Below are 25,650 nucleotides of genomic sequence, written 5' to 3' on the forward strand. Positions count from 1 at the left end.
AAGAAACCAGGGATAATTCTTTGTTTTAGGTAAAATAAGGTGTAACCCAACAATGGTGGTGTGAGGGTCACCTCCAAAGTGCTCAGGACTTACTCTTTGCTCTGTGTTCAGGGATCACATCTGTAGGGGCTTGGGGGATCCTATTGGGTGCTGGGGATGGACACCGTTGAACTGCCTGCACCCCTCCCTGCAGTGCTATCTCTATTTATTGTAGCAGTACTACAATAAAATTGTAGGGCTCAATTTCATTATTTTTATTTTTTTGTTTTTAGATCACACCCAGTGGTGCTCAGGATTTACTCTTGACTCTGTATGTGCTCAGGGATCACTTCTACCTGTGTTTGGGTAGGAGTACCCCAAAGCTATGGGGTACTGAGGATAGAACCCTGGTTGGCTGAGTACAAGTTAAGTGTGTGACTTAACACTGCATTATATCTCTCTGGCCCTTGAGCACCTTGATTGGGCTCTCAGAAAGCCCTGAAAGTGACACCAACTTTATTCCCTTTTCCCAAGACAGATGATTTCGGTCCACCTTCTTAGTGGAGCATATGTCAAGTATAGGCTCTGTGCTCATGACTTAACCTTTTCCTGCACAATTCCCTGCCCTGTGAAAAGGTTACCATTACCCTTTGCTGCACTGATTCTGGGGGGTGCTGAGAAAGCCCCAGCTCCCTGCACACTCAATCAAGGCACTACTTCTCCACTAGCACTGCTGGCTGCCACCAAGTACTAGTTTCTGTTACTGCAGCAAACCTTTTGGTTTCAGCAGCCTGTTTTGGGGCTGGGAGACTGACAACTCATTGGGTAAAGTGCATGCTTTGTATGTGGGAAACTTGGGTTAGATCGCCAGAGCATGGTACCCTGGGCATCACCAGAGTCCCCCTCTGAGCACCAGGAGGTAAGCTCACACCCCTCAAAAAAACACTTGGATGGGGGGACTGGAGGGCAGTGGTAGGGCACTTGCCTTGCAAGTAGCTGACCCAGGACAGACCTTGATTCGATCCCCGACATCCCATATTGTCCCCCAAGCCAGGAACAATTTCTGAGAGCATAGCCAGGAGTAACCCCTGAGTGTCACCAGGTGTGGCCCAAAAACAAAACAAAACAAAAAAACCCACTTGGACGGAAGAGATGATACAGGGTTAGGTAAGGCACTTGCCTTATATCCTGCCAACTCTGGTTTGATCCCCTAAGCACAGACAACAAATACCCTGAAAAAAAAAATCCTGAGAATGTCAATGTCTGGATTTCAAAAATCAGAGACAAGAGCAATAGTACAGAGAGATGAGTATAGAGAATTGAATTGACTCCAACTGTGGTTTGATCCAAGGCACTACAGCTGGTCCCCTGAGCTCTTTCTTCCAAGGGTGATTGCTGAGAGCAGAGCCAGGAACAACCCTGAGCACTGCCAAGTGTGGCCCCAAACAAACCAAAACAAACCAGACTTTCATAAGACAAGTTCTCAGTATTTACAAATCTTTAAAGCTTCGTGTTTTAGTGCAAATATCCAGTTTCCATGTGGTATTGGGGCCTCGAAACGCAGGACCTCAACAGGGGTAGTGGAACGGCTGATGAGCCACAGCCTTGCCCCCTTTCTGCTGTGGCATTTAGTCTATGTTAATGCTGCTTCTGAAACATTCTGAAGGGTTTAAAACCCCCAAAGCAGGGTATGCCACTATCCTGCCAACCACCTGGGTAATCAAAGAACCCTGGCAAAGCCTGTGTGCCTGGGGTGGGGTCCAAGTTCACCCCATCCTGCTCCACTTTCTCCAGGTTCTGCCAGGAATAGAAGACCTGGAAGTAGGTAGAAGGAGGGGCTCTTGGGGACCAGAGTGATAGCACAGAGGTAGAGTGCTTGCCTTGCACGTGGCTGCCCAGGATGGACCTGGGTTCGATCCCCGGTGTCCCATATGGTCCCCTGAGCCAGGAGCGATTTTTGAAAGAATAGCTAGGAGTAACCCCTGAGCATCACCGGGTGTGGCCCAAAAAGGAAAGAAAGAAAGAAAGAAAGAAAGAAAGAAAGAAAGAAAGAAAGAAAGAAAGAAAGAAAGAAAGAAAGAAAGAAAGAAAGAAAGAAAGAAAGAAAGAAAGAGAAGGAAGGAAGGAAAGAAGGAAGGAAAGAAAGAAGGAAAGAAAGAAAGAAGGAAAGAAAGAAGGAAGGAAGGAAGGAAGGAAGGAAGGAAGGAAGGAAGGAAGGAAGGAAGGAAGGAAGGAAGGAAGGAAGGGCCGGAAAGGTGGCGCTAGAGGTAAGGTGTCTGCCTTGCAAGCGCTAGTGTAGGACGGACCGCGGTTCGATCCCCCGGCGTCCCATATGGTCCCCCCAAGCCAGGAGCGATTTCTGAGCGCATAGCTAGGAGTAACCCCTGAGCGTCAAATGGATGTGGCGCAAAAACCAAAAAGAGAGGGAAGGGAAGGGGAGGGGAGGGAAGGGGAGGGGAGGGGAGGCAAAAACCAAAAAGAGAGGGGAGGGGAGGGGAGGGGAGGGAAGGGGAGGGAAGGGGAGGGTAGGGAAGGGGAGGGGAGGGGAGGGAAGGGAGGGGAGGGGAGGGGAGGGGAGGGAAGGGAGGGGAGGGGAGGGGAGGGAAGGGAGGGGAGGGGAGGGGAGGGAAGGGAGGGGAGGGGAGGAAGGAGCCCAGGGAGCCCCCTGGTGGTCAGATGTGTCTGCATACCTGTCCTCCCCCAGACAAGTTCTGTTCTGAGCCAAGACCTCAGTCCAGGGCAGCTCATCCTGGGCCCCTCATGCCCTGAAGGGGCTCCTGACATCACTTAGAGTCCCAAGTGTCTCCAAACACGAATCTCCAGATTTATTACCCCACTGCCCCCAACCCCAACCCCAGCTCCCGAAATGTGTGGGCTTGAAACTCAATAGTCCTAGATGAACAGCACTGATTCTGGAGCTCAGCAGGGATGGGGAGACTTACGGAGGGACAGAGGAAAGTGTCCTAATTCACCGGAGCTTTCTGTAGTGATCTGAAACCAAGCTTCAAGTTTCCCCCACGCCTTTGGTTCATCTCAAACCCACCCCACGCCGGGAGGCTCAAAGTACAAGATGCTCCGATCACAGCTGACACGGGGTGAGGACCTTGGAGGTATCACCCTGCCCCTACTTTCAACCCTAATGCAGCACACCCCGGTGCCCTGGAACTGACTACAGAACCCTTGCTTGGCCCGCCAGGCGGGAACCAGAGTACCAGATGGCTGACTCGGGCAGTTCGGGGTTCATTCCCATCCCCGAGTCGGCAGTCAGGCTCCCCACCTAGGCAGTCAAGGAGAGTAATCTGATCGCTCGGGGGCTGCTCGGGCCCACGGTACCCTTTGAGCACTTTTATGGGGGCCCTAAAACTTTACAGCCGGTTCTAGAGCAGATACGCGGCGCCCCGAGAAAGCACCGCCTCTCCCAGCCCCTTTCCCAGCCCAGATGCCCACAGGTTTGCAGACACCCCGCTAGTTCAGTACCCAAAGAAACCAGCTCTCGCAAGGCTCTGCATTTAGAACTCGCTCTTCTGTAGTCCAAGCTAGCCGGACTCTTCCCCCGCAGCCTGTCACACGTCCCCGTCCCTGCTTGGGGGAAAGGATAACCCTAGGAACCGGTTCCAGGGAACCGACCTTCTCCTGGAGCAAACACAGAAATGCAGGAGAAAGCCCGCACACCGCAGCCTCGGCTCGGCCCCGACCAGCTTCTTACCCGAGTTCCATAGCTGCTAGCCTTGTGCGCCCCAGCCTCTTCTGGCGGCCCCGGGCACTCAGCTCTCGGCAGCCCGGCAGACAATCAGGCCCATTATGGGCCACTTAAAGGTTGGCCCCGAGGAAAATAAACGATCCCGTCCGCGCCAGCCCCTGGGGCGGGAACTGAGCTGTCAGACTTGGTGGGAGCCAATGACCAGCCACCCGGGCTCCGGTGCTTAAGGTGTTGTGTTTCCTTCAGAGGAGGGAGGAGCAAGAGGAGAAGGGAGCAAAGGGCCTCGTTCTCTTCTTCACAGGCTTGGCCTTTGGGGACCAGACAGAAAGTTCACTGGATTGTGTCCAGCTTTGCATGCAAGATCCCCGGGATCAACCCTGCTACCATATGTCTCCTCTAGCACAGAGCCAGACATCCCTGAGCACGGCCCAAGTGTGGCAACAGAAACCAAAGAAGAAAAGAAAAAGAAAAGAAAAGGTGAATTTCAAAGAGGAGTCTGCCCGAGTCCCACTTTAACTCCAGAGATCTGATGCATGAACAGAAACATGAGCTGAAGTGTGTGAGGCCACCTACGAAAATAATTATTATCGGAGTATAAATCATTATGCCTGCTTATTTAGAGGATTTTTCACAGGATCTGTTTTGGGAATCTGAACCACACCCAGGGGTGACTTGGGGGTACAGAGGATCAAACTCAAAGTTGTGCTTTGCATGGATGTAGATACTGACTTGATTCAGACCTGGAAACTGACAGCATTGATACAGAGCAGCAGCATTCCTTCCTTCCTTCCTTCCTTCCTTCCTTCCTTCCTTCCTTCCTTCCTTCCTTCCTTCCTTCCTTCCTTCCTCCTTCCTTCCTTCCTTCCTTCCTCCTTCCTTCCTTCCTTCCTTCTTTCCTTCCTTCCTTCCTTCCTTCCTTCCCTCCTTCCTCCCTCCCTGCCTTCCTTCCTTCCTTCCTGCCTTCCTTCCTTCCTTCCTTCCTTCCTTCCTTCCTTCCTTCCTTCCTTCCTTTCTTCCTTCCTCCTTCTTGCCTTCTTTCCTTCCTCCTTCCTTCCTCTCATTCATTCCTTCCTTTCTCCTTCCCTTCCTTCTCTTCCTCCCTCCCTCCTTCTTTACTTATTTCTTCCTCTCTACCTCCCTCCCATTCTCCTTTCTTTCCTCTCTTCCTCTCTTCCTTCTTTTGGTTTTGGGCTCACATCCAGCAGTGCTAGAATAACTCTGAGCTCCATCTGTGGCTCATTCCCAACAACCCTCAGGGCTCCAGGCAGTGCTGGGGAAGGTGTGTGTGTGTCAAGCCTAGACTCAGAATACAGAGCCTATGTGCTGGTCCTCTGGCCCTCTGAGTTGTCTCTCCTGCACCATATGATGCTAAGAACATTTTCTCCTCTACAGTTTCCTTAACACAGCCAGGTGAGATCCAGAAACAAACAAAAAAGCTTCAGAAGGGTTGGAGACTTTGTATAGAGGGTAGGGCACTTGCCTTGCACATGGCCAACCTAGTTCAAAACTAAAAATAAAAAGTCAAACATCAAATAATGTATGTCCCAGCTGTTCTACTCCTGGGTGTATATCCTAAAGAATTGAGATGGGGCACTTGGACAAATAAATACACAGGCACAGAGACAAATGCCAGGCACTGAATAGTATTCTTCATGCAGCCAAAAGGTAGGAGCAACTAAACTTCCCATCAACAGATGAACTGATAAATGTAGCCTCTGCACACGGTGCAACTGTGCAACCATCTGGACAAACGAAGTGGGCTGGAGCCAGAGCACAGTGGGGAGGGTGCATATGGCTGACCAAGCACCCCATATTGTCCCCCAAGTACCTCCAAAAGAGACTCCTGCGTGCAAAGTAAGGAGTAACCCCTGAGCATTGCTGAATGTGGCCCTAAAGTTGTTTTTTGTTTGTTTGTTTTTGTTTTGGGCCACACCCGGCAGTGCTCAGGGGTTACTCCTGGCTCTGCACTCAGAAATCGCTCCTGGCAGGCTTGGGGGACCATATGGGATGCCGGGATTCAAACCACCATCCTTCTGCATGCAAGGCAAATGCTCTACCTCCATGCCATCTCTCCAGCCCCCAAGTTTTTTTTTTTTGGGGGGGGGCCACACCCGGCGGTGCTCAGGGGTTACTCCTGGCTGTCTGCTCAGAAATAGCTCCTGGCAGGCACGGGGGACTATGTGGGACACCGAGATTCGAACCAACCACCTTTGGTCCTGGATCGGCTGCTTGCAAGGCAAACGCCGCTGTGCTATCTCTCCGGGCCCAAGTTGTTTTTTTTTTTTTTAAAGGAACAAAATACAAACACAAGCTGCACCACTAACATAAAAACACACAAAAGGTGAATGAAACTACAGAGATTACAGACTATATTATTCCATTTGTTCGTATGATTATGAACAAATTATGATTAAGTCACTTATTTTAAGAATTGGAGACATAGTATAGGGTTGAGGCACTTGACTCCGAAGCAGCTGACTCGGCTTCAATCCCTGACATCTCAGATGGTCCCTATAGCTCAGCCAGGAGTAAAACCTGAGCACAGCAAACCAATCAAATGAAAAACAAATTAAAAAAAATAAATGACTTGTCTAGAGAAACACCGGAGAAAAGCAAAAGAAGGGCCCAGACCTAGGCTCTGAGCTCCTAGTCCAGAGTCTTTTGACTCTATGACTCTACGACACCGAATAACTAAACTAATTCCAGATTAATTTTTGTGGATGTCCAGTTCCCTGCCTCCTAGGAACTACTCCTCTCTCTACAAAACTCAAAAAATAGCCTATGAAATAAATTATATTCTCATTTCACTGAGCTTACTACTTCTTTCATTGTTGTTGTTGTTTTGGTTCATAGTTGGCAGTGCTCAGGGGTTACTCTGGGCTCTGCATTCAGAAATTGCTCCTGGCAGGCTCGAGGGACCATATGGGATGCTGGGTATTAAGCCACCATATGTCCTGGATCTGACTTGTGCAAGGCAAACACCCTACCACTGTGCTATCTCTCCAGCCCCTTCTTACATTGTTTATTCTACCAAAAACCACAAAGGAAGAGATTTAAGGGCTATAATCTATAAAATACTATTTTTGTGCTTCATTTGAATACAGGTAAACTTTTGGGAAATTGGACCAGGAAACAGACTGGATATGAGGTGGAAATTATGAAAACAAAAGATGTTGCCCAGAATTTGATCCAGAAAACAACCAGGGTTGGAGAAACAGTACAAAGGTGAAGGCATTTGCTTTCCCCAGAGCCAGCCCTGGTTTGAGCCCTGGCATCAGCACAGTCCCCAGAGCACAGCCAGGAGTGACCCCCAGGCAAAGAACTGAAAATAGCCCCTGTGAGTATCACTGGGTGTGATCTACTCCTCATTTCCCCCAAAACAAAGAAAACACAACGGGAAAGAAAACACAACCAGTAGCACTAAAGTCCTAAAATAGTTGCTTGACATGTCCTGATTTACTTTCATGTCTGTTTATTTCCTGACAATTCCTTCCTGGCACTAATCTGCTGTTATAATAAAAATAATATACAAGAGAATTACAGAGGCAATGTGTATTCTTTTTCTTTTCTTGTCTTTTTATTTGTTTATTTTGGAGTAATACCTGGCAGTGCTCAGGGCTTACCTTTGGCTCTGTGCTCAGGGATAACATGTTTTTTGGACCACACAGAATACCAGGGATCAAACCAAAGCCAGCTGTGTGCCAGGGATGTGCCCTATTCACTGTACTATCTCTCCAGCACAATGTACCTTCTTCTAAAAGAAGGGGAATGGTCCCCTAAAGGCCCCAGGAGTGATTTCTGAGTGTCTTGAGGAGAATCTGAGCACTACTGGGCGTGTCTCCCTCAACAAAACAAAGACAGAATAAAGGAGATGAGTCACTACTTTCTAAATTTCAAACATTAGACACTGCAATTCGGAAAATGACTGTCTGTTCTCTGAGATGCTCTCATCCGGTTAGAATGTTCCCTGGATCCCAAACAGCTCCTTTAGTCACTCACCTCATAGCAACTGAAACTCCAAATACCAGGAGCCCCAAGAATGACACTCAGCACCCCTGGACATTCATTAACAAGCCTCTGATTTGCCAACATCCAGAACACTTCATCGAAGTTAAAATATTAAAAATTCAATTTATGTATATTGATATATGTATGTCTCAATATATCAATATATATTTTTGACTTGTATATATATATATATATATATATACACATATATATTGTGTGTGGAGTAAGTTTTTATTGAAACTTATTTAGAAAGAGATGAGGGGAGAGAAAGAGCAAAGTATGTTTTTGAGAGAACACAGAATTCTCCAGGGTGGAAATAAGCAGCAAAGAAACATGGAGACTGAGGCTGGAGTTATAGCTCAGTGGTAGGGCGTTTGCCTTGCACGCGACTGATTTAGGACAGACCTCCCCCCCCCCCCCGCGTCCCATATGGTCCCCAAGCCAGGAGTGATTTCTGAGTGCATATCCAGGAGTAACCCCTGAACATCACCGAGTGTGGGTCCCCCCCAAAAAAGAAACATGGAGACAAATGAACAATATGTGTTTATGTGTTTAAGAGAGAACACGGAGCAAGTGAAAAGGTTATATACACACCACACATACATAGAAAGCTGTTTCATAAATTTGCATGTCATCCTTGCGCAGGGGCCATATTAATCTTCTCTGTATCATTCCAATTTTAGTATATGTGCTGCTGAAGCAAGCACTGAAAGCTAAAAGTTAAGAGATCATATAGCATATTCTAGGTATATTAACTAAAGTTACAAAGAACAAGAGAGAGAGAGAGAGAGAGAGAGAGAGAGAAAGAGAGAGAGAGAGAGAGAGATAGTACAGTGGGTAGGGTGCTTGCCTTGCACCCTGTTGGCCTGGGTTGATCTTCAGCAACCTGTATGGTCTCACAAGCCTTCCAGAAGTGATTCCCAAAAGGAGAGCTAGAAGTAAGCCCTGAGCACTGCCAAAAACAAAAATCAAAATTTGTTTTAAAGTTACAACAGAAATTATTCTGGGGCCGGGCGGTGGCGCTGGAGGTAAGGTGCCTGCCTTGCCTGCGCTAGCCTAGGACGAACCGCGGTTCGATCCCCCGGTGTCCCATATGGTCCCCCAAGAAGCCAGGAGCAACTTCTGAGCGCATAGCCAGGAGTAACCCCTGAGCGTCACAGGGTGTGCCCAAAAAACCAAAAAAAAAAAAAAAAAAAAAAAGAAATTATTGAAAAATATTATGAATGAGTCGTTAGATTCCTTAGGTCTTGTCAGAGGATTCTGGAAATGGCAAAGTTATAACCTTAAAATTAAATTTATAGTTCCTTTTTTTTGTCTCTGTTGTTCTTTTATGTTTTTTCCCCCACCCCATGTTTTTATGTTTTATTTTTGTTTTGGTGGTACTCAGGGGTTACTCCTGGCTCTGCTCTCAGAAATCACCCCTGGCAGGCTTGGGGACCATATGGGATGCCCTGGATCAAACCTGGGTCTGTCCTGGTCAGCAGCATGCAAGGCAATTGATTGCCCTACCATTGTGCTTTGACTCTAGCTTCGCTGTTGTTTTTGTTAGGTAGCCATACCTGGTGGTGCTAAAGGGTCGTTCTAACTTGCCTTGCATTTATCTGACTGGGGTTCAGTTTCTAATACTCTATATGATTCCCCCAAGCCTTCCAGGAATGATCCTTGAGTGGAGAGTCAAGAGTAAGACCTGAGCACCACCAAGTGTGGCCCAAAACCCTCACCAATTAAAAATAAATAAATAAAGGGTTGTACTAGAATCAAGAATCTCATCTTTCCACCAATAATCCAAATAATAAGAAAGAGTTTAAATCTGGAGAAACTTCACATGGAGCTACTTATTGATAAGCAGGATGGCTTAGTAACAGTGACCAAACCATAGACAACCCATCTGCTGTTTATTCTTTTTTTTTTTTTTTTTTTTTTTTTGTGGCTTTTGGGTCACACCCGGCAGTGCTCAGGGGTTACTCCTGGCTTCATGCTCAGAAATTGCTCCTGGCAGGCATGGGGGACCATATGGGATGCCGGGATTTGAACTGATGACCTTCTGCATGAAAGGCAAACGCCTTACCTCCGTGCTATCTCTCCGGCCCCTGCTGTTTATTCTTAAAGTACTAAACCCATGTCATTCCCTGAACCAGTCCAGGCTATAGTCACAGTTACCTGACAGATGAGGAAACTGAAGCTTAGTTCTTAGACAGCAGAAAAGCTCATCCACCTGGACAAAGGTAACAAAATCCCCACAGAATAGTGTTCATAAGAAAATTTCAGAAAAGGAAATACAAGCAGCAGAAATAAAATACAAGGCTAGAACTGAGGATACTAAGGAATAAACATCCCAACAGGCCCTGGATTCATTTGTTAGAGCTGCTGAAACTTATTAGTACCAGTTTAAATCAGCAGAAATGTGCCCTCAGAGTTCTGGAGACCAAAAGTCTAAAATCACATGTTGACATGGTTGGTTTCTTCTGGGCTTTTTCCTATGAGGATCTATCTGTTCCATGCTTCTCTTCCAGAAGTAGCTGGCATTCACTGGCTTGGAGCATTGCCCTAATCTTTGCCTCCTTCAACACACGACTTTGCTTCTTGGAAACTCCTTTCTCCTTTGTCTGAGGGCACTTGTAGGCATCTTGGTTTTTGAAAGCCTTCCTTTAATTTTATCTTCTAAGACACTTACTTATTCCAAGTAATTCTCATGTTAGGCTGTTGGTCAAATGCTACCCAATTTCTCCTAAACTCCAAGCAGATGTAGAAGGAAATGCCAGTAAAGCCTCCTTGAGTTCTTTCAGGCTTTCCCCCATCTGTATAGGCCTCCCTGTCCCTCTATTTCCTTAAATTTATTGTTTAGTTTGTTTCAGTTTTCAGGCCACACCTGATGGTGCTCAGGGCTTACTTACTTTAGGTTCTGTGATCACTCCTGGAGGGGCTTGAAAGACCATACAAGGTGCCAGTCATCAAAGCTGTGAGAACACAGCATGGAAAGTACCCGACCAGCTGTATTATCTCCCAGCTCTACATCCCTATTTCTCCTGTCACTTCAGTCTCCAGCTTCAACTGCCAATAACCTGGGATGTGTTCATTGTATCCAACCTCCACGCACTACTCCCAGTACCCAGAGAGCATCTCACACCTGATGTCATTCCAACTTTATTCCATCTAGTGTTTTTTGCTGTTGTTGATGTTCTGGGGTTTGGGGGAGGTACACCCAGTTTTGTCAGAGCTTACTTCTTCCTGGACTCAGGGATTATTCCTGGTGGGGTTCAGGGGACCATCTTATTGAACACTGGTCAACTGCATGCAAGGCACATGACCTAGGGTCTGTACTATCTCCCTGTCCCCCAATTTTTTTGTCCCCCAATTTTTTACTTTTGCACTTGTTTCAATTCTTTGATGAAGGTTGGCAGCATGGTAGTATTTGAGAGCAGACTCTAGGCCTCTGTTTCTCATCCACAACATGAGGCCATCATACAATTGCTATGAAAATTAAATGAGATGCAGATGTATAATTTAGAAGTGTTTATACAGTAGTCAGCAATATCATAAACATTTTTCTTCGAGGCTGGAGATATAGCACAGTGGTAAAGCATTTGCCTTGCATGCAGAAGGATGGTGGTTTGAATCCTGGCATCCCATATGGTCCCCGAGCCTGCCAGGAGTGATTTCTGAGTGTAGAGCCAGGAGTAACCCCTGAGTGCTGCTGGGTGTGACCCAAAAACCAAAATCAAAAAACATTTTTCTTCAGCAGATGAAAATAAATATCTCAAGGCTCGTCCTCAGCATAAACAACTCTACTTGCATTTGTAGATCTATTCATTCAGAGGTGATTTATCCAGGGCCACTGTGCTGGGAACTCTTTGGAGGACAAAGGAGGAAGACAGTGAGCACTACAGAATGCAATTGGTAAAAGATCTATTCTATGAGGGAGCCAAACAATACATGAACAGGCAACTGAATATAGAGCAGGAATATGCTAAGCACTATGGGAAATACACATTCGATATACATTTGGGGATCCCAAGGGTGGGTTTGGAAGGTCTATACTGATGTGGGAGTTGCATTCAGGATGGATAAGGTGACCAGAAAAGGAAGTGTCCCTCTAAGGGGACACCACAGGGCCAAGAAGGGTGCCATGAGGCTCCCTAGGGGAAAAGAAAGCCCTTAGCCATGGAAATAGCAAGGCAAAGGTCCAGAGATCCATGAACCTAACCATTAGAGACTGATTGACTATATGGTTACAATATGGTGAACATTTATTCATTTGTTCTGTGTACTGTTAGAACCTCTTTTGTTGTTGGTTGTTTGTTTTTGTTTCAGGCCACACGTAGTCATGCTCAGGAGCTACACCTTGTTCTGCACTCAGGAATCACTCCTGGTGGACTTGGGGGACCATATGGGGTACTAGGGATTCAAGCCAGGTTATCTGCAGGCAAGGCAAGTTCTCTACCTGCTGTACTATTGCTCTGACCCCACAGTTAAGAAGCTCACTCTCTCTTTGTCTTTATCTGTCTGTCTGTTTCTGTCTTCTCTGTCTCTGTCTGTCTCTCTCTTTCTCTCTGTTTTGGGGCCACACCTGATGGTGCTCAGTGGTCATCCCTGACTCTGCACTCAGGGGTCATTCTCCTCCTAGTTAGAATTTCTTGACCATGATGACTATTCCCAAAATGTATGACACTTTGTGAAGTTTCCTATTTAGAGCCTTAACTTTTTTCAGAGATGCTGGTTCCAGTGCTGGTTCTGAGACTGGCCATAATTATAATGCGGGTTACAGTGGGATACAAATGAGAGAGAAAGTCTTGTCCACAACCTTGATATCAGGATGTCTGGGGGCACTGTGGGTGTGAGGAATCACTCAGTGCCCTCAGGGCTTCACTCCAAGTCTGACCAGTTAAACTTAGGCTTAGCCTAGAAAAGGTGATTTGGAGAGAATTGAGGAGCTTAGAGAGAAACCTAGATAATAAGAGGATTAGAATATAATTTCAGGGGGAACATTTAGAAGCTGAGCATGGGATAATTTGTTTGAAGAGATGCTTATATGTTCTTACCCACTCTTTCTGAGTAAACACGTGAAGAAAATGGACTTGATTTACAGCATGGTGTTAAGCATGACTAAAAGCATTAGATAAAACAATTAGAGATTCTTTAGAGAAATGCTTGATAAGTACTATTTACTTGACTACAAATGATAAAACTTCAAAGTCTCTAAACTCATTGAAATAAAGAGGGAAGTAAAAGAACTTCTCCACAATTTACCTTTTCAGACTGACTTGTTTTTAGGATTCTATCATCATGAAACAAACAAGTTGCTTTTTGTTAAATACAAAACAAAACAAAACAAAAAACTACCAAAGGAAAAAAGATCTAACTTCTCTCTAGGATTTTGTCTAACTACAGAAAATTAGACATTCCCCTGCCACATAATTTATTGAATTTTCACTAAATCCCCAGACTACATTGAATCACTGATAAATCTGGATTGTATAGGTTTTGTTTTTGTCTTTTTGATTTTCCTTTTCTTAGTGTTTTGGTTTGTTTGTTTGTTTTTTCACATCTGGCTGTGCTCAGGGTTTATTCCTGACTCTGCTCAAGCATCACTCCTGACAGGACACAGAGGACCACAAGAGTGCCTGGGATCAAATTTTGGACAGGCCATGAAAGGCAAAATGCCCTAAGTCTTGGGGCCTACGACTATCACTCTGTTCCAAGAATTTTATGATGTTATGCTTAAAGATATCCATCTGAGGCTGGAATGAAACTGCAGTAGATAGGTCATTTTTGCCTTGCAAGTGTCCCACCCAGGTTCAAGTCCCAGCATTCCATATAGTCCCTTAGCACCACCAGGACTGTTTCTTGAGTGTTTCTTGAGTAATTTGTTAGCACTGCTGGATGTGGCAAAAAACAAAAACAAGAAACCCACATTGCACAGGATTGTGGTGTAGACAGTCCTTGGAAAAACATTGAACCTGTTTTCTCTCTTAAATACCCCGTGACAGGGGGATAGTCCAAGGGGATTGGTTTTTCCCTGCTGTTGACTGAACTCTCAGATCCTCAAGAGTGTTTCCAGTCACTGTTATTTGAGATCTCCTAAGCAAGGCACAGGAGGTCTGAGGGCCACTACCAGAAATTCTCAGTCAAACTGGTTTATGGTCAATGTAAGGACTGAGGATGTGATGCTGCTCAGACCCTGAGATGCTATCCAGGTCTGAGGGCTTTCTGGACTGAGCTCAGTAGTGGTCAGGGGCCATGAGACACTGGGGATCGAATGCAAGTCAGGCACAAACATGTTTGGCCTACATTTATCTGCCCCACCGCTGTACAGGCTCCTGGCCCTGCAGTAAGTCCTTTGATCACTTCAGTGCCAGGTTTAATCTCCTTTCAGGAATTAAATTCTTTTTTGTTTGTTTATTTGTCTTTGTTTTGGGGCCATATCCAGAGGTGTTAAGGTGTTACTCCTGGCTCTGAGCTCAGAAATCACTTTTGACATATTGAGAACCATACTGATATGGAGGATTGAACCCAGGTCATCTGCGTGAAAGGCAAATGGTCCCCTCACTGTGCTACTGCTCTGGCCCCCAATTAATTAAATTCTTGAACAAATAAAAAAGCATAAGCAATAAAAGGAAACAAAATCAATATATAAAGCTTTAGAAAAAAATATAAAAGACTATTTTATAAAAAGACATTCAGTCACAGACTGGAAGAAAATATTCTTAATATATTTTTGACAAGAAATTGAGTCTAGACTATATGCATAATCATTCAGCTAAATGATCAGAAAATAAATGGCTTATTTTTTTAGTTTTTGGGCCACACCTGGCTGTGCTTAGGAGTTACTCCTGTACTCAGAAATCATTCCTGGCAGGCTTGGGGGACAATATAGTATGCAGGGGATTGAACCCAGGTCAGCTGTATGCAAGGCAAATGCCCTACCCACTGTGCCTGAATGACTATTTTTTAAAAGGACAATTTGTGGCTCAGAGAGATAATAGTACAGCATGGAGGGCACCTGTCTTGCATGTGGCTTACCTGGTTTGATCGCCAACACCATATATGGGCCCCAAACTCTACCAGGAGAGATGAGCATACAGCCAGGGGTAATCCCTGAGCACAGCTGGGTGTGGCCCCCAAACAAACAAAGACAACAAAACTAGACAATGACAAAAAAAATATTCCAATAGCCAATTAGCAAATAATGAGAGTCTCAACATCATCTGTTGTTGGTGTACCTAGCTAAAACCCTGAAGTTGGGTGCAAAGACCCTAAGACCCACCCATATCTGGGAGGGGTCTTGGGAACCGGATAATAGGTGTAACTACCTGCAAGACCTCCCATTCCTGGGAGGGGTTTGGAAAAAGGTAGATAAGCCTGGGACGAAAGGGATTCGGGCCTTTTTGTTTCTTGGCCGGCTTTTGGATCTTTGGGCCGCATGGAGCCCAAAGGGAAGATGGCTAACAGGAGATAAGATGCAGGGCTAGCAAAATAATGCTGTGCTTGAAAGGTTGACATAGGCCACACACCTGTGGTGGCTAGGGCATGAATAAAGATGATTCTTCCTGAAGCCTGCGTGTGAGTGAGTGATTTCACCTGGGCCTGGAACCCGGCCGGCTGGATGGAGTTGCAGAGCCATGTGGCCTGGGGTGGCAGAAAGGAATCCATCGCCATCCATCGCCATCCAGCACCATCACTAATTATTTTATGCAACAAATGGCGCTCCGAACTTTGACCTGAATCCTGTACCCAACAAAACAGCGAAAATGGTGAGATTTCTGCTCTTCTGTTTCATTTTGGCTCTTTTCGGGTGCACTGAGCCCAAAACACTGGGCCACGTGGAGCCATGTTCAAACATGGCCGCAACCCCTTCTAGGGGCAAAAGGGCAACTGGAAGGAGAGAGGTGAAAGCTTGCATCACCTCCAGCCCAGGCCCAGGCCCAGAACTAAAACTTTGTTACAAAAACCAAAAACCTGGGCCTCTTCAAAAACTTATTAAAAGTCTAAATTGGAAACGGAGGAGAAAAAAGACTGTATTTAAAGTGGACTGATTTTCTAAAAATGACCTTTGGCTTAAATTTGGATTTCGACTTTGGAAATTTCGAACTGAACTTTTAGTTTAAATAACTTTGAACTTTTAACACCCAAAAGCGCCCTGTGAGGTGTGGCCAAAAACTGGCTTGCTAAGTGCTGCCCTAAGGAAAAAAGCGGAGAAAAGCTCCAAGCAGCTCGGCTCGGCTCGGCTCAGCTCAGCTTTTGCTCCGCGGCAAGCCTGAAATCCATCCTCCATATCACTAAGATAAAACTGCAGGAGCGAACCGGCAGTGAGCAGCGGAACCTGCAACCTCATGGTCTACAAAACCGTCTGCGGGGCCTGAAACTGAAAGAGAGCCACGTGGTAAGATCAGCGTGGGACAAACCAACATCTGAACTTTAAAAGTTTACAAAAGCCACGTGGTGAGATCAGCGTGGGACAAATTAATCTAAACTATGGTTTTAGGTGTAAAAAATTAGTGGGTAGTAATATTTTACTCATAGTTGGTAATGGAATAAGTTTTAATTAGCTAGTGGTTAAAAAATAAAAATATAAGGGAGGTAATACAGATTAGCCCATTTTAACATCTAATTTCTAACCACCTGCATCTTTGTCTTAGTCATTTTCTTTATAATTTAAATGTGTTTTGTTGTCTTTCAAAGTTAATATTTTCAATTGCAAAATGTTTTACTGTGTATTTTAATGTACTTAGCCTGTTTTTAAAATGTATGTTATGCATGTATGCTGAAGTACTTGTGTATAGAAAAGTTATAGGAACATGAAGTTCCCCCAATATAGTTTAAAAGTATAGGAACATAAAAGTTCCAAAATAGTGCTTGGTAAAAAAGCATTAATAAAATTTTAGGTTACAGGTGTAAAGTATATTTTGCAAAAATAATATGTTTTTAAAAAAAGGGCTGGTATATTAATTTTCACTCTATTACGTTGGTGCATAAAAATATTAAAAAAAAGGAGGAAATGTTGGTGTACCTAGCTAAAACCCTGAAGTTGGGTGCAAAGACCCTAAGACCCACCCATATCTGGGAGGGGTCTTGGGAACCGGATAATAGGTGTAACTACCTGCAAGACCTCCCATTCCTGGGAGGGGTTTGGAAAAAGGTAGATAAGCCTGGGACGAAAGGGATTCGGGCCTTTTTGTTTCTTGGCCGGCTTTTGGATCTTTGGGCCGCATGGAGCCCAAAGGGAAGATGGCTAACAGGAGATAAGATGCAGGGCTAGCAAAATAATGCTGTGCTTGAAAGGTTGACATAGGCCACACACCTGTGGTGGCTAGGGCATGAATAAAGATGATTCTTCCTGAAGCCTGCGTGTGAGTGAGTGATTTCACCTGGGCCTGGAACCCGGCCGGCTGGATGGAGTTGCAGAGCCATGTGGCCTGGGGTGGCAGAAAGGAATCCATCGCCATCCATCGCCATCCAGCACCATCACTAATTATTTTATGCAACAATCTGTCATCTAGGAAGTGAGAACAAAACTAAGTAAGATATCATGACATACCTAGCAGAATATCAAGAGTGAAGGTTAGCCTAAAAGATTGCTCAAGGGTTAGAGCATAGGCTTTACTTGTGCAAACCCCAGGTTCCATCCTCAGCACCACGTGTTCATGGTCCACAAATACATTAATTTAAATTAAAGGGTAACAGTTCCAAAAGTTGTAAAAGATGTGGAGAAAGTGGGATTCTTCTATGTAATTTTTGAGAACACAAAGTGATACTGCCTCTAAACAGCAGGTTGGCAGTTGGTTATAAAAGAGGCACACAGATGAAGAGATGAAGTCATGAAATTTTCCTATACATGGATGTATATGGAATCTATTATGCTGAGTGAAATAAGTTAGAGGGAGAAAAATAGACACAGAATGGTCTCACTCATCTATGGGTTTTGAGAAAAATAAAAGACATTTGTGCAATGATTCTCAGAGACAAAAGACTGGAAGGTCCAGCTCATGACATGAAGCTCACCACAGAGTGAAGGGTGCAGTTAAAGAAATAATTACACTGAGGACCATCGTAATAAAATGTGACTGAATGAGGGAAGTAGAAAGTTTGTCCAGAGTACAGGTGTGGGGTAGGGAGGAAAGACACTTGGGACACTGGTGATAGGAATGTTGCACTGGTAAAGAGTTTTTTTTTTTTTTAAATATAAAAATAAATAAATAAATAAAAGAGATAGGGGCTGGAGAGATAGCATGGTGGTAGGACGTTTGCCTTGCATGCAGAAGGACCGTTGTATAAATCTTGCAATTCCATATGGTCCCCTGAACCTGCTAGGAGCGATTTCTGAGGGTAGAGCCAGGAGTAACTCCTGAGTACAGTCGGGCGTGATCCAAAAACCAAAACCAAAAAGAAAAAAAGAAATGTCTAGATAAAGATTGGTTGAAGAAAATCCATTGCTTTGCTGGTAATAGCCCAAATCTGAGGAAATATTCCAAAGAAGAGTGCACAGAAAACACAGTTTACAGGAAGACAAACCATCCTTCTGCCGCCTCTCAGAGTTTTCTTGAAACCTGTCCCAGCCTGTTCATTACCCCCTCAACAGCCCAGGTGGCCAACTGCCCTTCCACTGTGGATTAACTTCCTCCTTATGGAGTTGCATATGAATGAAATCACGTGACATGTGCTCCTTGTTCGGTCCATATATATTTCTGAGGCCTTTCCATATTGCTATCACCTTTTTTACTTTATCATGGAGCAGAACACTTGAACATATGAAATGTCTCTTCTTTAGTACCTGATATACCACACCTTCTCCATAAAACAACGGTGTATTAACAACTCCAGACTTTTCTTCTTTCCTTTAGTCACACGATCTTCCAACATTTTTGTTTTTGTTTTTGGGTCACACCCGGCAGCACTCAGGGGTCACTCCTGGCTCTATGCTCAGAAATTGCTCCTGGCAGGCTCGGAAGACCATATGGGATGCCGGGATTTGAATCACAGTCCTTCTGCATGTAAGGCAAATGCCCTACTGCTGTGCTATCTCTCTGGCCCCCAATCTTCCTACATTTTCATCATAAAGAGGGTGAGTGGAATATAGTAAGATTTCCTTCTTTTTCTAGATTCTGCTTTTCTCCCACAGTGTGAGATTTCCGACCTTCCTAAGAAGGAGTATTCAGAAAGGTGGTAACAGTCTTTGGGTACAGAGACAGTGGGAAGTTTATAAAGTTGGGGCTAGGATGTCTCAGTTGGCACTTTTGTGGGACCCTGTGGATGGCTCTGCTATAAACCCCAGTTGGAATGCTCACAGTACCTCGGACATGTCTTTGGTGGACCCTGAGCCTGAGTGTTTCCTGCAGGGCTTTTTCTTCCACAAACCCCTGCCTCCTTGGCCAAGGCCCCTGTCCCAGACCCTCAGAGGTGCTTAGCTTCCCCCCTGACACCAAACTCATGTTGTGCCTCCCTCCTTCTGTCCTCTCCCCAACCTCCATACTCACTGAACCATCTTGGACAATTCCTCTTTGTCACTTGGTTTGAGGGGAGAAGGGAACATCCCCTTTATTGCTATTGTTTGGGTGGTGACACTGAAGCTCACACATTGGCACCTCAAAAGGACTCAAGAAAATTGATGGTGTAGGGGGGTCACAGAACAGTCACCAGGCACCCCGTTATTTTTTCATGGCCATCTGATTTGCTGTCAAGCACGTATTAGCTACACCTATGAGTCTTTCTTTTGGGGTTCTCTGCTCACACACCAGTACCCAAAGAAACCTGCTTCACCTGCTTTTCTGCTCTTCTGAATAAGTGATTTGTGATTATAAAAAATCCTGATACTTTCACAAAAAAATTACTCAAACATTCTAAATTCAAGTTTATCAGTTATATTCTTTTTTTTTTTTTTTTTTTTTTGGTTTTTGGGTCACACCCGGCAGCACTCAGGGGTTATTCCTGGCTCTACGCTCAGAAATTGCTCCTGGCAGGCTCAGGGGACCATATGGGATACAGGGATTCGAACCACTGTCCTTCAGCATGCAAGGCAAACACCCCACCTCCAAGCTATCTCTACGGCCCCTATCAGTTATATTCTTAATTGAGTTACCTTCTGCATATGTTTTTCTCTCTATAGACAGGCCCAACTTGAATGTCTAATCTTTTATATAGAACACAACGTTTATCTTTATTATTATGTGGCCAACGCATTCTATTAGAAGCCACGACTGTTTCTGATGAGCATCCCCAAAATGCAATAGAGCATCTTTCTATTCAGGAAGCTCCAGCCCCTTATACATGCAGGCCAGCTTCCCCATGGAGACAAAAGTTTTCCTTATTCATTCCTCACTGGTCCTTTTTTAAGGTCTGGAAGAGCAGCGTGTGTGTGTGTGTGTGTGTGTGTGTGTGTGTGTGTGTGTGTGTGTGTGTGTGTGTGTGTGTGTGTGTGTGTGTGTGTGTGTGAGAGAGAGAGAGAGAGAGAGAGAGAGAGAGAGAGAGAGATATGCCGGTTCCCACAGAGAATGTGAAATGCCCATCTGAGAGAGCCGTGCCTCCCTTCTCAAGAACTTGGCAGCTGGCACAATACTTAAAAAGCGGCCTTCAGCTGCAGCCTCTTAGGTTCTGTGTAACTCTAGATGTCCTGCTAGGGCCCGTCCCTTGAGTGCTAGCAAGAATTCCTTTCTTAGCCACAGAGCATGAGAATGAGGCTTTGAAGCTACTTTGACAAGTTCATGAAGATATAACGGTTCACATTTTCTAACTTTATCTGAGGGGAGAAGCACCAGTTCCCAGAGTCTTCCTCAAAGCCTCCATGTTTGCCTCCAGTGCGCAGTTCTATGGCCCTTCCTTCCCAGCCCACCTGGAATATCTGAATCTGGAAGTCTGCTTCACTCAGTCACAAATTGTTACTGGAATGAAACTGAGAGGTTATGACCTCACAGACAAGATAACTGTGACCCATGGAAGTGAAGCAGCCCATTTCCCAGCCCTGACACCACGCTGTAGATTCTCCCTCAGGCTATCTTGGGGCTCCTCTCCCCCTTTGCACTACAGTCAAGGCTGGACCAGGTCTCCTGGGCCTTCTTCTGGACATGCAGGACTCTCAGCCCAAAAAGACCCAATCTGGTTTCCTTGTTGTCTGTCTTTGGGTCACACAAGATGGTGGTTAGGAATCACTTTCAGATGTGCTCAGGGGACCAGAAGGTGCTGGGATTAAACTGGGGCCTCCTGCATGTACCGCATATGCTCAAGTCTATTGCATTGTCTTTCTGTCTTGGTCAATCTCTGAATACAACCCTCCTCTTTAAAATTATTTGGTGTTTGGATCACACCTGACTGCAGCACCCATAGTTTACTCCTGGATTTGTGATCAGGGCACATTTCTGGTGCTTGGGAGACCATAACAGGAAAAGGATGGATATAGGTGTCTCCTGCTTACTGTATTGTTTCTTTGGTCCTCCCACACCCTTTCTTTTGCTTAACAGAAGACATAGATAGACACACCTTCAAAGGCCCATCCTACCAGAACCTTGGGATCCTGTGTGGAAAATGGGCAAGAAACCACCGAGAAGTCACAGCGCAGGACTGAGGGCTGAGAAGCAGCCCCCCACCTCATACAATGATGCCCACTAGGGAGTGACTACCAAAGCTTTGTGTCAGAGGAGAGTAGTGACTGCTCAGCACTTACAGAAAAGACCTAGAGAAAATGTTTCAAGGGGAAGCATCATGTGCTTTGGGGCCAATGCTCCAACCAACTTTTGTCATTCATTCATTCACTCATTCATTCATTCATTCATTCACTCATTCATCAAATCCCAGTGCTACTTGTGCTGGATGTTAGCAATCCAGAAGTAAAAATGCTCCCAGGGGAACCAACCACTTCACAGACCTGAGACAAGGCTGATGTGACTTGATGTGTCAGGGAGCCATTGACAGGAACAGTAACTGGAACAGAGTTGGGGACAGTATCCCAGACATTTTATAAGGAACAAAAGAGGCCAACAGGGGTGCTGGATGGAGTAAAAGCACAGCAGGTAGAGTGTTTGACTTGCCTGTGGTTGACCTGGGTTCATTCCCTAGTATCTCATATGGTCCTTCAAGCCTGACAGGAATGATTTCTGAGAACAGATCCAGAAGTTATCCCAGAAAACACTGACTGTGGCCTAAAACAAAACAAAACAAAACAAAAAAAGAGAACGATGGATCTGGAGATAATAATTTTCATACTTTTTTATTTTGGGGCCACACCTGGTGGTGTCCAGGGGTTATTCCTGGCTTTGTTCTCAGAAATCACTCTTGGCAGGCTTGGGGGACCATATGAGATGCCAGGAATCAAACCTGGCTTAGTCCTGGATCAGCCGTGTGCAAGACAGGTGCCCTACCACTGTGCTATTGCTCCGATCCCCATTTTATACTTTAGTCAAGAATTATTCCTAAACACCTAAAGAGCCTTGGGAGAAACCCATATGTTCATACAATGAACCATTCTGTAGTCAGCGGTGGAGCCAGGCACTGAAAGCAAACTCTGTTCCACGGCACAGACGCCGAGCTGCAGGCACTGAGCTAGCACATCAGCCTCAGGTATCAGCTCACTTAATCCTCCTATCAGTTAACGGTGATGCCCGGTCCACAATGAGAAGCCTGTGTCTTACCCTCTCATGCTTTCTCAAGGTCACAGCTGAGCCATACCTTGGGAGACGTGAGCCTGCTACTCCATTCCCCCACTGTGCACATCCTAAAGCGCCCCTGAGTCTTCTCTCCCTGGGGATAAGTTTGTCTCATCTGCATGAAGGATCCTCGCTTTCTCTTCTCTACACTGCCTTGTCCTGTTCCATGAAACACCTTGTGTTTGCAGATGTCTAGCTGTCTTAGACTTTGCTCCTGATTTTCCAACCAGTGGATGATTTCACTTCCTTAACTTTATCACCTCTCTGGGGCCCAAGTTTCTCACCTGCAGAATTTTCCTCTCTCAGCTCTCCAGGGTGGGTGACTGTCAGCTTTCCTGTCTTACACACATCCTTAATGCTTCTCTCTCTCTCTCTCTCTCTCTCTCTCTCTCTCTCTCTCTCTCTCTCTCTCTCTCTCTCTCTCACTCTCTCTCTCTCTGTGACATCTGCTGGTACTCAGGGGATACTCTTGGCTCCATGTTTGGGGGTTTCTCTGTTTCTCTGACAGTGTTCAGGGGACTATCTGATCTAGGCAGCCCCTGCAAAGAAAGCCTACACATAGCATTTAGCTATCTCTCTGGTCCCTAACACATTCTGCATGTCTGCTCTCTGGCTCCTTGAAGACCAGGAACCTTGCACTGGTATGTGTCCTGCAGTGAGAGCACGAGGGAAGTGTGGGCCTCTTCCATATCTGAGACTCTCACGCTACCCTTCCCACACACCTGCACCTCTTTAGCATCCAGATCCAGCCCCATGCTTAAGCAGTGACAGAGCCCCAAGTCCAGGGAAAGGTCGAAGAGCCCTCAGCATCCCCGATTCAGAAGGAAACTGCCTTCTCTGACAAAGGGTTTCACTGGGTTGTACCCAGGGATCTGGGTTGCACAGGTTTGGACTCCACAGGGAAGTATGGAGTCTACAGGTGTAGGCTGGTTGCTCCAGGAATCATTTTTCATGGCTCTCCAGGCTCTAGTTAATGACTCTACTTTTATTTGCTTAGCAAATAGCCATAAAACAGCCTCTCTGCACTCAGGTCATCCCCCTGCAGAGAAAATCCACAGGTCTCCCAGCGGTGCCAGTGGGCCCCACTTGCTTATGTTCCCGCCTTCTCTCTCTCTCTCTCTCTCTCTCTCTCTCTCTCTCTCTCTCTCTCTCTCTCTCTCTCTCTCTCTCTCTCTCTCTCTCTCTCTCTCTCTTTAATTTTTGGGTCACACCAGTGATGCTCGGGGGTTACTCTTGGCTATGTGCTCAGAAACCGCTCTTGACTTGGGGACCATATGGGACTCTGGGGGATCGAACCTGAGTTGGTCCTAGGTTAGTGCATGTAAGGCAGACACCCTACCACTTGTGCCACAACTCATGCCCCTATTCTTGCTTTCTCTTGTGCCACCACCTGAATCCTCACACACTTGGCTGCTGTGACCTGGAGAGTGGAAATGGGACACTTGGCTGTGGCACCAGGATCCTAACTGACACAACCCCTGGGGTTGTTCTGGGCATGTGGGATAGTTACAGAATGGGATTTGTGGCCTCCTGCCTGCCAGGAGGTGCTCAGTCAGGAGGTGCTGAATCTCCCCTGGCCCCCTTCAGGTGGGGCTACACCTAACAGTGCTAGGGGGGTTTTCAGAAGACCATGCGGTGCCAGAGATAAAATCTGGAACTCTTGCATGCAAAGCATGTGCCCAGCCCACTGTACGTCTCTGTGGCCCTTGTCTGGTTGGTTTGAAGACTTTGTTCTTGTAGACCAAAGTCCTCTTGGGCGATTAGTCCTGTGGATGCAGAGACGTCTCTGTGTCATGCTGGGCTGTATGGACATGGTAGGGACGGGATGGGGGTAGACCATGAAGATGACCAGCAGCCTCTGCAGCCACTGACTCATTTATAGGGTCACATGGCCACAGAGGGGGGTGACTGATCTGGGGAGCCTCATACCTATATGACAGGAGCTCCAGATAAAAAAGATGGCATTTGGGGTCAGAGAGATAGTATGGAGATAAGGTGCTTGCTTTGCATGCAGAAGGTCGGTGGTTCAAATCCCGGCATCCCATATGGTCCCCCCAGCCTGCTAGGAGCGATTTCTGAGTGTAGAGCCAGGAGTAACCCCTGAGCACTGCCGGGTGTGACACAAAAACAGAAAAAAAAAAAAAAAAAAAAAAAAGATGGCATTTGTCTTGCAAGTGGCTGACCTAGGACAGACCAGGGTTCGATTCCCCAAGCGTCTCTCCCATATGGTCTCCCAAGCCAGGAGCGATTTCTGAGCGCAGAGCCAGGAGTAACTCCTGAGCATCATTGGGTGTGCCTACCCCCCAAAAAATCAAAAACAAAAACAAAAAGACAGCAAAGAAAAGTGCTCTTAAGAGAAACTTTTTTGTTTGTTTGTTTTTGGGCCACACCCTGTGGTGCTCAGGGTTTACTCCTGGCTCTCTGCTCAGAAATCGCTCCTGGCAGGCATGGGGACCATAGAAGATGCCGGGATTCCAACCACCATTGGTCCTGGGTTGACCGCTTGCAAGGCAAATGCCCTACCACTATGCTATCTCTCCGTTCCCCTAAGAGAAACTTTCTGAGTGCAACTCTGAGAAAGAAAAAGAGAGGGAAAGACAGAGAGAAAAAGAGACAGAGACACAGAGAGAGAATCTGTCAGAGGCAGTGGGGGTGGGTGGGACAGGAGAGAAAATGGCTACTTTGGTGGCGGGAACTGCGCATTGGTGAAGGGATGGGTCTTGGAACAATGTATAAAACTGAAAAATCAACTTTGTAACTTTGAGTCTCATGGTGATTTAATAAAAGAAAACATTTTTTAAAAAGTCCTTTGGGCTGGGGGCCGGGCGGTGGCGCTAAAGGTAAGGTGCGCCTGCCTTGCCTGCGCTAACCTTGGACGGACCGCGGTTCGATCCCCCGGTGTCCCATATGGTCCCCCAAGCCAGGAGCAACTTCTGAGCACATAGCCAGGAGTAACCCCTGAGCGTTACCGGGTGTGGCCCAAAAATCAAAAAAAAAAAAAAAAAAAAGTCCTTTGGGATATCAGGCCAATGAATAAAAGACAAAAAATTAAACACAACAATGAAAAGCAAAACAGAAAAAGAAGGCATTTATGTCCTAACTAGCACCCATCCCCAACCTCAGGACTCTCCACCTTGCCTGAAGCCAGGATGCTCTTAAACAGTCATGCCAGGGCTCCAGGAGACACAGGCAAGCTATTGACTAGTCCTATATTCACACCTTCTTTCTGCTATGAGGTGGTGCTATGTAGATGAGTACTGGCCTAATAGTAACATGCATGTTTCATTCCCAATGAAAGTGACTTCATCACAGGGCTTGATTAAACCTTATCTG

The 25,650-nt window shown here is 45.9% G+C and overlaps 1 protein-coding gene and 1 non-coding gene across 6 annotated transcripts in view; both read right to left on the bottom strand.

The window, feature by feature from the left end:
- Nucleotides 1-25,650, bottom strand: part of TRIM2 (tripartite motif containing 2) — a 168,041-nt gene that overhangs the window by 113,971 nt on the left and 28,420 nt on the right. For 2 of the 5 annotated variants that reach the window (XM_049769605.1, XM_049769603.1), the window contains exon 1: nucleotides 3,686-3,789. The exons of the other annotated variants lie outside the window; for them this stretch is intronic. The gene's annotated coding sequence lies outside the window, so the exon portion shown is untranslated. Of the gene's footprint in view, nucleotides 1-3,685; nucleotides 3,790-25,650 lie in introns of those variants that run through there. 5 annotated transcript variants of the gene reach the window in all.
- Nucleotides 8,287-8,394, bottom strand: LOC126004729 (U6 spliceosomal RNA). Its single transcript, XR_007493991.1, has one exon. It is a non-coding gene; the product is annotated as a U6 spliceosomal RNA (small nuclear RNA).

The sequence above is a fragment of the Suncus etruscus genome, chromosome 3, assembly GCF_024139225.1.
Source record: "Suncus etruscus isolate mSunEtr1 chromosome 3, mSunEtr1.pri.cur, whole genome shotgun sequence".
Classification (NCBI taxonomy): domain Eukaryota; kingdom Metazoa; phylum Chordata; class Mammalia; order Eulipotyphla; family Soricidae; genus Suncus; species Suncus etruscus.